We start from the raw sequence: 13,401 nt of genomic DNA on the forward strand, positions 1-13,401 counted from the left end.
GGGAGAGTTACCCACCTGATGCACTGAGAAACTCTACCAAAATGTTTTGTATGAGAAGATATTACTGACTTTATAAACTACCAGGCTTCTGAGGGGGAGAAAGAAAATGGGCTCATTAGTTCTATTCCCCTTTGAAGTAAAGATTACCAATCTCTTTCTGCTTATATTTCTGTTTTTTCAGTCAAACAACAAGTTTGCTGGCCCATATTGAGAAGCAGGTGGACCAAAATGAAGGTCATAACTGGGAAACAAAGAAAAATCAAGCAAAATGTGGGAGATTGAAGGACACAGATTTAGGAATTTAACAAGATTGCAAAAACAGAAAACTATCTTTTTGTACTTGAAATGAAATTCCACAGAGGGATGAAAATAAATGTGACTTTGTAATTATTTGAAGAAATGAGTGGTCAATTAAGTTCTAGAGAGATTGACTGGATAGGGTACAAGAGGTATAGCTCAAGACAATTGACTTTAATAGTGAGTAGATTCAAGTCACTTACCTCTGATTTTAGTAACTTCAGTGCCTTAATCATATGTATTTTACATATATATTTTTCTGTGTGTTTCTTATTGCAGTTTGAAAAACAAAAACTGTCAAGGTGTGTGTTTATGTGTATTCATTTTTTTACGAACAAGCTTTCTGTTATTTAACAACTTTGAGTACCTTGAAATTGCAAATTACATTTCTACTTTTTATAGAAGCAAAAAAATGCAGACATGTATTTATCAGGAAGGTGGGAATAAAGAGTTCTAAATATAATTGTTTAAAAGGCAACTTTCTCATGTTTAGCTTTTGCAATGTGGAATGGGAATTTCACAGAAGCGTAGCTGTTGGGGGTCTCAGAAAATCATGTGGAATTGTAACATCACTAAATAGTTGCTTTTGTAGGTGATCCGATTCTTGGATTGAGATGAGTCAGTTATAAGATCATACAGGTAATACTCAGTTTCAGGAGGTAGCATGAATAGATTTTGCCATCAGAGAAATAACATGCGTTATTCCTTCTAACTCTTATGACCTGAGGCAAATTTATTAAACTCCGTGAGCTCAGTGTCCTCAGCTGCAAAATGAAAATAATGTGTATCTCAAAGGGTCATTGTTTGGAGATTGAGATCTTACACCTTTCAGTGCTCAATAAATGGCAGTCTCACCTATAATGAGCATCGCTAGTTATTCAGTTTTCCTATTGACTTCAGTTCCTGAGAGAGAACAAAAACAGTTAAGGAATAAAGCAAAACAGCTAGTAAATCAATGATAGGAAGGTTTGCCAGTAAACTCATGATGCCAGAGCCATATGCCAGTTAAATACTCAACTGCAGTTTCTACGTGTCTATATTTTATTATGCTCTGGGTCTCTGAATAAGATATTTTTCTTTTGACCAGAAATAAACATCACTGATGACTTTATTGTCTTGTGATGCATAAATGAGGAGGCAGACTGTTAATAATTTTTTGTGACAGAGGCAGACATGCACACTTTCTTTTCCTTACAGAATTAAAAATTAGCATCTTTAGAGAGGGCTTCCTTAAAATATTCCATGGAGTTTATGCCTTGTCTAATAAAATCACAAGTACTGCACATGTATTTGTGCCCAAGCATTTTTCTTTTTGTAATAGAACACATTTACATGAACAAAAAACAGAACCTGTCACATTTTCCCAGTAGCCTATTTTTATGCTATAATTGCGTTACAGAAAATTTACCCTCTGTCTAACCCTTAATCATATTCACATGTGCCTAAAGTGTATTGCTTAATGTTAGAAGTTAATAATAGTAATATTCCTCATTTACATTTATGTATAATTATAAATACATAAAAAATTGTAAGCGTTTAAATTTATTTGCTTTATTAAGACATATATTAATAATAGTTTTCAGCCTATGTATTCTGTCTTAGATTTTAATAATTTTGATCATATTTTAATATTTTAACCAAGAACATTTTGAACAATTTCAACGAAGGTAAATATATTGTGTGCTGCCCTTAAAATTTTTAAATGACTTATTCTATAATGAAACAAACCCAAAGAAAAATGTAAATAATTACATATTATGTAGGAATTTTTAGGAACTGATCATGGAAGCTAATTTTTATCTACTTATACCAGCATAAAATGTATGTTTCTCTCCTAGACTTTTCCTTTCTCTTCATTCATCATGGACCAAAGCATACAATACTGTATAATGTACACTTGCACACAGATTTTCAGTATAAGTAAATTTTAAATTATAAATGTAAACTTTATGGCATCTCCTTATAGAGCTTGGAGATTAAAGAAATATTTCATGGTTACGAGCAGATAATTTCATTCATGTATCCAGCAAGTCTATTTAGAGTGCTTACAGCAGTAGTTCACAATTGTATATTGCTTTATAATTTAGTAAGTGGTTTAACACATGTTATCTCATAGATTTTTAAAGCAGCCCAGCAGTTAGGTGGTGCTAAGAGTCCCTTTAAAGTGATAGATCAAGAATGCCAGGATTATTAATGGCTGAGGGAAGACTTAAGCTGAGTAGTTGAGTGGTACCTTGAAGGGTGATTGATTTGAATGGGTGTAGATTAGGATTAAGGATGTTCCAGATAGAAGAAATTGCACAAGCACGAGTGAAGTGATGAAAAAGCATAGATTGTGTCTGAGAAATTCAGAACAATTCTGTTTGGCTAGAAAGAGAAACAGGTTAAAGGTTTTTGAATGAAGACCTCATAAAAGAATTTATTTGTTTTGTTAACCTCTTGAAAGATAAATCCAAATTCCAGCACAGAAATTTTTATTGTGAAATGAGGCTTAGCTAGTGATTCATATAAATTAATTAAAATTTTTTTTGTAGTATGAATGTTTTGGCATCACCTTCTTTTATCAAATCAACTACTATTATGAAAATAATCTAATAATTTTTGGAATGCTACTTAGCTTTTAGCCGGTGAGAAAAACATTTTTAGACATATGGAAGAATTACTTACATTTTGTTTATGTCAGCTGGCTGTACTGGAAACAAGTACTGGTTAGTCATACAGGATAACATTTATAATACTTAAAGGCTTACACCATTGATATTACAGCTATGTAAATAGCTTCATAGTTTAATGGAAAACACAAAATGAGGGAAACACCCTGGGGAGAGTTGAGGCAATGGGCCAGAATAAAGCTGAAAATTTTAAATTTATGCCAATAATGTGCATGTAGAAACTACAATGAAAATTGGAGGAAAAAATTCTCACTGTGTAAATACAGTTCATTGTTTGTTAGTATTTAAGAATATGCCATCTTTACAATTAAGAGACTTTTTCTTGACTTAATGCAGAACACAAAGGAACTGACACATATAGTATGCATGGTGGAACAAGTCAAGTAAATATTCTGTGGTGGGAAAAAGTTGTGGATCCAAGATTTGATTTGATTTTTTTTCTTTGCTTTTTCCCTGAATCAACTGATAGGGTAGTTTTAAAAGACTATTTTGTCCTTGATTTGTTTTATATTCTGATTCCATTATTCACCTTCTTTGGCTATAGTTTTCCTTCCTCTTCTAGAGGAAGTTGACAGTGAGAATAGCATTGCCATATTTGGAAACTTTTGTGATATTTATGGAGGAAGGCCACCCTGTAATTGATTGTCCCTCAAACATGAAAATCATCCTTTTGAGTCATGCTTTTGATGTTCTTTTAAAATTATTCTTTTGTTTTGTTTTAGCTCAGTCTATGTTATCCCATCTAGGCCTCTCTTTTTCTCAACAGTGTGCCTTTGCAGAAAGCTGACTGGTGTTAGGAGACAGTCTGTGATTGTTGGCCCACACAGGGATCAAAACCTTTGCCTTGGCTTAGCTCAGTATTCTAACAAATCAGTCTGTATTCGTGGTGAGTCAAATGACAAATTGCAAATAACTTTTTCAAATCATCAGCCAACCATTATTGCACTTGAGGCCTTCAGAAAGAATTCCATACTCTTAACAATAGTGAGTTGTAGAAAATAATTATAATGATCAGGTTCATCATCTTTATCATATCGAATACCATCCAATAAGCACGCATTTGCCATCATTCCATGCTAGGTAGGAATTGTGCAGATGATCTGCACAATCTACGATGATGTGTTTTTGAAGGATTTTAAAATTGAAGACAAGTCTGATGTATATCAATAGCCAAAGGATATATCAGGATGAAAACATTGAAATATACAAATAGTTAAATATATTTACATTATATACATGGGAGTGCTAAATGTATTTTAGGTGTAAGGACAGTAGATAAATTATTTTGGGGAGTAGAAAAATGTACAGTGGTCCCCTCTTATCTGTAGAGAATGCATTCCAAGACCCCCAGTGGATGGCTGAGTCCACGGATAGTTACAAACTTTCACCTTTTCACTTAAAGAAAGGAGTCTACAACTTTTCTTGGACATATCCAAATTACCAGCATCACTACTCTTATGCTTTCTGGCCTGTATGAGTTAAAATAAGAATTACTTGAATACAAGCACTGCAATACTGTGAGAGTTGATCTGAGAATCGAGATGGCTACTGAGTGACTAGTGAATGAGTAGCGTATACAGTGTGGATATGTTGAACCAAAGAATGATTTGTATCCCAGGAAGAATGGCACGGCATGGCATAAGATTTCATCACACTACTAAGAACAGCACAAAATTTAAAATTTATAAATTGTTTATTCATGGAATGTCTCATTTATTTTTCAGTTGCCATGGAAAGAGAAACCATGGATTAGGGGGACTACGGTACAATTAATTTTGAGAGTTCCATATGATGATTGCATCTGGATACAGGAAAATGATCTTTCCTTCTTTGAATTTTTTGAGAATGTTTCGAAAAGGGGGAAGATATTTAGAAATTATTAATAAGAATAGCAATGAAATGGTTTGACAATCTTTGGAATCCTAAGAAGAGCTTTTCTTGTGCAATTTGGGTGAAGCCCTTGAAAGAGAAGAAAGGAATTTGTCATACTAGACCTAAGTTATATTTAGGGGTATAGGGTTAAAAGACCATCTTTACTTAGTCTAAAGAGTTCTGGTGGAAAACTATGAAGAATAAATTATTAAAAGAAGTGATAAACTAGGTTAGGTAAGTTTTAAGGTATGGTATGACCCAGATAATGGGCTAGGATGACAGCAGAAAATAACTATGCTTAGTGGTCCTAAAGAGTATAAGAGCAAGTTGGAAATTATAAAAGCTGGGATGAGCAGGTGGTGGAATTGTTTAAGATCAAAAAATAATTTGATACAATGGAATGCTTGTACAACCAAAACCGCATGTTTGCAAGACTGATATATTAGAACAATTAGGTAATAATGCTGTGATTTAAAAATAGTAAATATTTTAGTCATGAAATTGAATGATGTATATGGAGCTATTTTTTCCTCTTTTCTATATGACCTTGGTGTGTGCATAAAGTTAGATAAGCAAAACATATTTATTACAGTATTAAAGTTGATGTTACTGCTGTAGTTTACTTCTGTTGATGGGGATAGCATTACTCTGTGTGTGTATGTGGAGTGTGAATGCATTTGTGTGTGTGTCTGTGTGCACATGTACATGCACCTAGCAGTTTTTTCTCCACTTCATGTGTTCCCTCTTTCTCCTTTGTTTGGTAGTTATTTCCTTAAACTCTGACTTGCTTTCTTTTTCCACATGAGAATAAGTCACACTAGAAAAAAGTGAAAGGGAATAAGAGATACAAAATTCCAGCTATAAAATAAATGAGCCATGGCGATGTATTGTATAGCACAAGGAATATAGTCGATAACATAACTTTGCACGGTGACAGGTGGTTACTAGACATATTGCGGTGATCGATATGTGAGGTATATAAATGTTTAATCACTATGTTGCACACCTGAAACTAATATAAGATTGTGTGCCTACTATATGTTAATAATTTTTTTTTAAATGAACAAGTTACACCAGTTCTGAGGGTTGATTTGGCTATGTCATCTAGGGTTTTTCTCGACAATTGTTTTTTGTTAATCGTCAGAAGGAATATTTTTAAAGCTATAATTAATTTAAAAAGTTTTTTTTTTTTGTAGAAGATTCATTAGATAACTTTGTAATGTAATGTATTCTTAACTTTGAACAACGTTGCTAAATTTATATAATTATATAATTTCTCATAGACTAGTGGTTACCAGAAGGTAGAGAGTGGGGAAGGAGAGAAGAGGTAGACAGGGTAAAGAGGGTCAAATATAGGGAGGTAGGGGGAGGGTTAAGTGGGTAAAGGATATCGAATATAAGGTAACTGAAGGAAACTGGACTTTGGGTGGTAAACACACAATAGAATATACAGAGGTTAAATTATAATGTACACCTGAACATTATATAATTGTATTACCAATGTTATCCCAATAAACTTAATTTAAAAATATATAATTTCTCCTTTTCTATATGCTTATTTGCAAAATTAAAAGAAATTGTGACTTTATTTCTCTGTTTGCCTCCAGGTTTCTCTTTCAAACTGAGAGAGAATCATTTCTTATCATGGTTAAATATTTCAATTCATTATGCTTACCAGAATGCTGGCTTGTAGAACTAGCATTCTCAGTCTAATCCTCATTCCTCAGCATCTCCCCAATGTATTTATGCACTTTGAATATTTTCATTTGCCTTTATTTACAAAATAGGATAGAAACAAATAAAAAATAAGAAATATGCAAATAAGAAACCAGAAAAACATTTAATCAAAATAAATTAAATTCAATTTAGACCCTATAGAGAGCTGATGTATTTTCTTTTTTTAAAATAGATTTTATCTATATCATTTCTTTTGTCTTACACTTATATGATTACACTTATATCATTCAAAAGAATTCAATCCAGATGATAGGAGCTCTTTGCTACATTTAATAACTTACAAGATTGAAGTCTAGGGTTGGTTGTATATTGGACATGGATCATACCTCTTAATGGGTTCACAAAGTATTGTCTTATGTTTAAGGGAGAGATGTAGGTTTTCTATTTTATTTCCAGAAATAACACTGGAAACTATACAAAATCTTTTATAAATTCAGAATTCGAGGTTCCGATCAGCAGAAAATTGTTGAAAATTAGTTCTCCCACTCTAGGGAAAGGTTTTTGCTATTTTTCTTATCAATGATTTATTTCTATGAAATAAATTTGGTTTCAGTATGTGATGGATTGTCTGTTAGGGAAAAAAAAGCCCATTTTGGTGCAAATATTAAGAATGGCTATGGCCATACCACCCTGAACATGTTCGATTTCGTCTGATCTCGGAAGCTAAGCAGGGTCTGGCCTGGTTAGTACTTGGATAAGAGACTACCTAGGAAGACCGGGTACTGTAGGCATAAACAAAACAAAACAAAACAAAACAAACAAACAAACAAACAGGAGTTTTTCTGTAGTTTATTGGAAGTTATTTTCACAGATTCAGAGACTATGTCTGGCTTATTACTTGGACATACTCTAAATTTTAGGTTCTTCTTTTCAATAACTAAAGCTGATTCTGATTCTAAATGCCTAAGAACAATTTGTTTATAAAAAGAAGTGTTCTTCTAACCATGGTCGTTATGAAATAATGGTAAATCTTTCAACTATAAATGAAAAGAGGTAAGTACCATTAAATATTTACTAACTTAATTCAGTAAATGGAAATAAAAGCAACCAACGCTAGAAAAATCTGAATCAAATGACCAAATTGACGATATAAGTGAAATTTTTATGTTATATGTATGGATTTAAGTTTCCATGTTCTATTGCCAGAAAATGTAATAGTTAGAGGTTTATTTTAGACAGAAAAAGACTGAGGTAGTATAAGTATTTCTTTAATTGCCGAAACTGACCTTGAAGGCCTTTTAGATTGATGAAAAGATTTGGAGGGCTCCTCAAATTTCAATTCACCTCAGTTTGTATATTATTTAAAAGTTAGAAGGCTACTTGTTTATTTTAAAACTGCAATTAAATTTATACTTACTACAATGAGAGACTATTACATTAAGAATATTTTAAAAAAGGTTTAGCAAGAGAGATAAAATAGAACTATTAGATCTTATACAATTTATAAATTAATATGACAATAGCTTAAATACAATGTAGACATACTGTATTAAATCCCAAATAAAAGTAGAATATTCAAGATTAAATTATAGCCCCTAAAGTTGATATCAAGATTATTCCCTTCGAGAAATGTCAGAGCAAAAATTTAAATAAAAGAATGAACATAAATGCAGATTATTAAATTCATGATAATTTATAGTTGCATATTCTCATAATGTTACTGAATTTAGGTTTTAAAGTATTGTTTTGTTTTTATTTTTACAAGCGCCGACACTGCTATTGCCTATTTGACTGTTGGTCTGCTTGAGACAAATGAGTAATTATTATCGATGATGTTATGAGTTAATGAGATATTTTAATTCTGCAAATACAATTCCTGCAGCAAGGTAAAAATGTCTCTTATTAGAACTGGAAAACAGTCAAATGAGTGACCTAGAGTGAAAGGCTATCTTAGTACTGTACTCTTTAGTTATTTAGAAAACTTATTTTTAACATCTGGCTTAGTTAATATAGAATTTCCATACCAGACAAGAACATGCAGCATATTGTTTTAATTTCTACTAACTTCCTTATTCATTTTTTTTGAAAAATATATCAAAATCTTTAAAAATCTAGACTTGTCTAGACACTCATGTATCAATATTATGAGAGCTGGTCCCTGAACTTGTTATTTTTATTAATGTATTTTATCATTTGAAGATAATATTTAGTGGTAATCCTCCTCTTCTATAAAAATGAAAGATAGATTGGAGAATTAAAAGCTAAATATGTAGCTATAGCTCCATTAATCCAGGGACAGATCTACCTTGCTTTCCATTATATCCTTAGCACCTGGCATGGCACATTGCATATAGAAGTTGTCGATTATACAAATAAAGGCCATATTAGATAGTCTCTGAATTTGTTTTTTATAAAATTGTAAATTTTGTAGACTTGAGAAAATGCACAGGAGACATTTATACTTTTTTCTGATGAATACAAAAATTGGGATGTTAACAAAACCATATAAACGGAGCAAATATTCTCTTTCTGTGAATTCAGTTTCACTTGGCCCTATTATTTTCTTGTACCCATTGAATTTCCCCACTCTCCACCATGCTTTCTATATATTGTGTCTACTAAGATTCAGGAAAGCGAAATCTTATTTTGATTTGAGAAAATAAAAACACACTTGGAGTATTGAAAAAGACTGATTTCAAATGTAACCTACAGGTGTTTTGAAGGATTAAAGTTCTAATTTTTAATACTATAATTGAAAAAAAAAGATAAGGCTCTTAAAGGCCCTCACATTGTTAATGAAATGACTGTTCTGAAGCTGACTTCTAAATAGACTCTGTTTCTTTTCTAAAACCTAGAACTTTTAGAATTTAATAAAGATCAATCAGATAAAAATAAACAACTTATAGAGAGGAAAATGAGAATTTTCTTTGTATGAGTACTGCAATAGAATGCAGAACTTTCTCAAACAGACTTTTATAGAATCCATCTCATTTCAATGAATGATAGTGACAGAGTCCTTTCAATTTATGCAACATTGTGGCAAGATTTGAGTAAATGTTTGTAGAAGACAACTGGGCATGAAGGTCTAATCCTAGAGCCAACTAAATGCTTATTTTTGTACCAGTAACATTTCATTGAAAGATTATCTTTTCCTGATTCACCTCTAACAATGAAATATGAAAGGCCAAGGACCACGAAAAGCATTCTTCTCTCACTCCTCTTGATCTTTCAGATCTACTCCCACATAGAATATGCAATGTGTCCATGTAATTCAAAAGCTATCCTTCTATTCCATGGAATAGTTATGAGACATGCTAAGACTAACTTTATATGATGCTGAACTTATAAAATTGTTGAAAATATGGCCTGCTTTTTACTACATAGTAGTCTTAGCTCATGGTCCTATTTAAATTATCAGCCACTGTGCATGTTCTATATAAGCATTAACTCTGTTGTAAGTGACTTATTGTTTGCTGCCTTGAAGTTGTTTAAATTTTATCTATTGATTTGGTTGAGGAAATCTCTTCTGCTCTTTAGGCTTGAGAGTGAATAATCTAGGCATGGCAATCATATATTGTGATTTTTTTATGGGCTTATAGTTTCTCCAAGGAGAGACAAGAAGCTGCAGAAAGCAAAATTACATTCCTTTCATGATGGTTTTTATGTGTTAAAAGTGCGTTGCCAGCCTTACGTAAATTTTGTGTGCCTGGAAAAATTAGGGTCATTATTATTTAGCCAAATTGGTTTTATTGAATTATTTAAGGATGAGATAATAGGTTTTGTAACACTCAGAATATTTTTGAAAGCGAATTGAGAAAAGAGGTGAATACAAAAAATGAAACAAATGGTGCCTCGTTTATAAGATTGCGTTCACATGTACTTAATCACCAAGAAGTTTTTTTATAATACATAGTCGGCAATTATAGGGAATAATAATGTAAGCTTTTGAAGATTTGAATCCAACTGATAACATGAAAGATCAGACATAGAATATGAATGTGATGATTGGCATAAGTAGTATAGCGATAGAAATTATAGAATTATTTAAATGCATGAGTCTGAATGCCATACACAAAGCGACCCAGCTCCTCTGTTATAACACCATTACATCACCATAGAATTATAACAATAATGAAAAGCAACATAATAACAGTGTAATGAGAATAATACCAGGGGTCATTTGTACGGTTTCTTAGAATTTAAGGATCTGAATGATTAGATTATTTGCTTAAGACTAGTTGTATAATGTACCACAAGGAGACAGCAGCTGTTTTGAATTTTGCATGTCAACCCTTTGACTTTACACTCTTGTTTAAACAGCTCATAAAGCTGAACTTGGAAAGGTACCGTTGATTTCTTGTGGTAAATCTTCTCGGATGATACTGGGACAAACGGGTTTGGATTAACAAGGAATTTTCCATATTTACTTTGAGTTTTTGTGGTCTTGGAGAAAAAAAAATTATTTGTTCTTTCTGGATTGTCAAGTCTATAATAAAAAGGAAGTTTTAAGGTCCAGCGAAAATTCATTTTAGCAACAAAAAAAATCTATTTGCTACTTTTATTTGGATTGACAAGCATGCCCAGAATACACTTTGGCTGCCACTGAAACATTCTTCATCAGAGAAATCTCCAAAAGTCCCCAAAGTCAGCTGAAATGTTAAATAACTTATAATATCAGAATCTTGGGAAAGTTTGAGCAACAATAAACAAACTGGGTTTTTGTTTTCCATTTGGTTTATTTTGTAGGTACAAAAAGGATTCAGTGAGTATTTATATCTTCCTATGACATTGTGTACTGCTACAGTTTTGAACATATTAGAGTAGAATATTAAATAAATGCTAGCAAATGAGCTCAGAGTTCTATTTTCCCTGGTACTGACAGTAATCCTCTCTGACAAAAGGGAGTTTCTGCCATTAGTAAAAGCTATTATGTAGTTCTCTCCACAGCCTATAGCACACATTGAGAAAGTTTGGATGGATCAGAAATATTGGACTGAGAAAAAATGCCATTTATCTGAAGCTTAGAAGAACAGTCAGGTGTTCCAAAAGTCTCAGGCAAATATATATTTTTTCAGCCTTATTGAGATATAATTGACATATAACACTGTGTAAGTTTAAGGTGTACAATATGACTATTTGTTACACATATATATTGGGAAATATTTACCACAATAAGGTTAGTTAACACATTCTTCACTTCACATAATTACTACATTGTTGTTGTTATGGTGAGAATATTAAAGGTTGACTCTCATAGCATTTTCCAAGTATACAACACAGTATTGTTAACTATAGTCACCATGCTATATATTACATCTTTGGAACTTCATATTATAACTAAAAGTTTGCACACTTTGACCAACATTTCCCCATTTCTCTAATCCATCAGCCCTTGGCACTCACTTTTCTCCTCTTTGTTTTTATGTGTCCAATGTTTTTAGATTCCACATATAAGTGAGGTCATATGACATTTCTTTTTCTGACTTGTTTCACAGTACAATCCAGGCAAGTACCTTGATTAGCAGACATTTTAGTTGTTGTGCCCAACTGACACATAACAATATACACTGGAGCCTCAAAATGATACATCTCACTTATGGAATGAAATTTGGTGTAAGGCAGGTCTGTTTTTCTCCAGCCTGTGGGTTTATTATTATAAGTATCTAAAGAACCTATTGCAAAATTCCTTCCATCTGGAGTTTTATTTTTAGATTGACAGAATTTTATACTTGCATGGCCAGATGAAAGTTGTACTCTAATTAAAAGTTGTTTGTTGAATTTAAATTACATTATGACAATGAAACTGTTAAGGCTACAGTATATAATTCTGTCATCAGAGAATTGGAGATTAGTAAAATCATACTTAGAAGAAGCATAGCTTGGTGGTTAAGTACGTGGACCTGAGCCAGAATATGGAGACTAACCCTATATTCATCATTTGCTAGCTACATGATCCTGGACAAGTTGTTTAAACTTTTTTTCAGTTTCCTAACCTGTAAAACAGGAATGATGATGATAATGATAATAGTACCTACCTCTGAGGCAGTATTAAAAATTAAATGAGTAATTATTTGTAACATTTTTAGGACAATGCCTGGTACACAGGAAAAATATACGTAAGTGTCTGTTAAATATGTACATAAAATAGGAGGAAGGAATAATTTCAGGTGTCATCCATGAGATTATAGATTATTTCCTGTAATGGTATCTAGAAAAGGCTTGCTTGATTAAGCCCATATGGTTAAATATGTCAAGCTCACATATAATATAATGATTTATTTGATGAAACTTACTAGGTGCTTCAGACTTATCCAGATTAAGTCTTTTGGTATGTGCAACCAAAATAATGTAAATTTTAAAGAAAAAGAACAGATAATTCTCAATAATTTAGGGGCTGTTTACAACATTTCTTTTTTTTCCTTTCATTCACCTTCTATATACCAGGCAGTATGCTAGGCATGTAGAACATTCACTAGAGCATAGGTAGAGAAATAAAAGGAAATGAAGTTCCATATTTCAAGTTATTGGTAGCTTTGATAGATAGTTTGGCTGGAGTAATCATTTAGACTGCAACTGTGGTAACAAATGCATGGCTTAATTTTACTTTTTATGTTTTTATTTTAGAATTCTATAGCTAGATAGTTAAAGCATTCTGTAAAATTAAGCTAGAAAGTTAACCCTTTATTTAATTTCTTAATGGTGGCAGGTTATCAGGTATTTACTGTACTAAGAAAGAAGAACAAGAAATGAAGGAAAACTCTCAGGAGTTTATTGTATTTAACAAAATGTGAGCAATATAGAAAAATATCATATACATTCTTGGGTTAAATTTTTGTAAGAACAGTTGTGTGAATGATGCAGTGCTCATGGAAGGTAATTTGCA

The 13,401-nt window shown here is 32.2% G+C and overlaps 1 protein-coding gene and 1 pseudogene across 1 annotated transcript in view; both read left to right on the forward strand.

Annotated features, from left to right (window-relative positions):
* Positions 1-13,401, forward strand: part of DACH2 (dachshund family transcription factor 2) — a 687,399-nt gene that overhangs the window by 221,864 nt on the left and 452,134 nt on the right. The window lies entirely within an intron of this gene.
* On the forward strand, positions 7,191-7,309 carry LOC111740467 (annotated as a pseudogene).

Source organism: Pteropus vampyrus, unplaced genomic scaffold (assembly GCF_000151845.1).
Source record: "Pteropus vampyrus isolate Shadow unplaced genomic scaffold, Pvam_2.0 Scaffold63, whole genome shotgun sequence".
Lineage (NCBI taxonomy): Eukaryota > Metazoa > Chordata > Mammalia > Chiroptera > Pteropodidae > Pteropus > Pteropus vampyrus.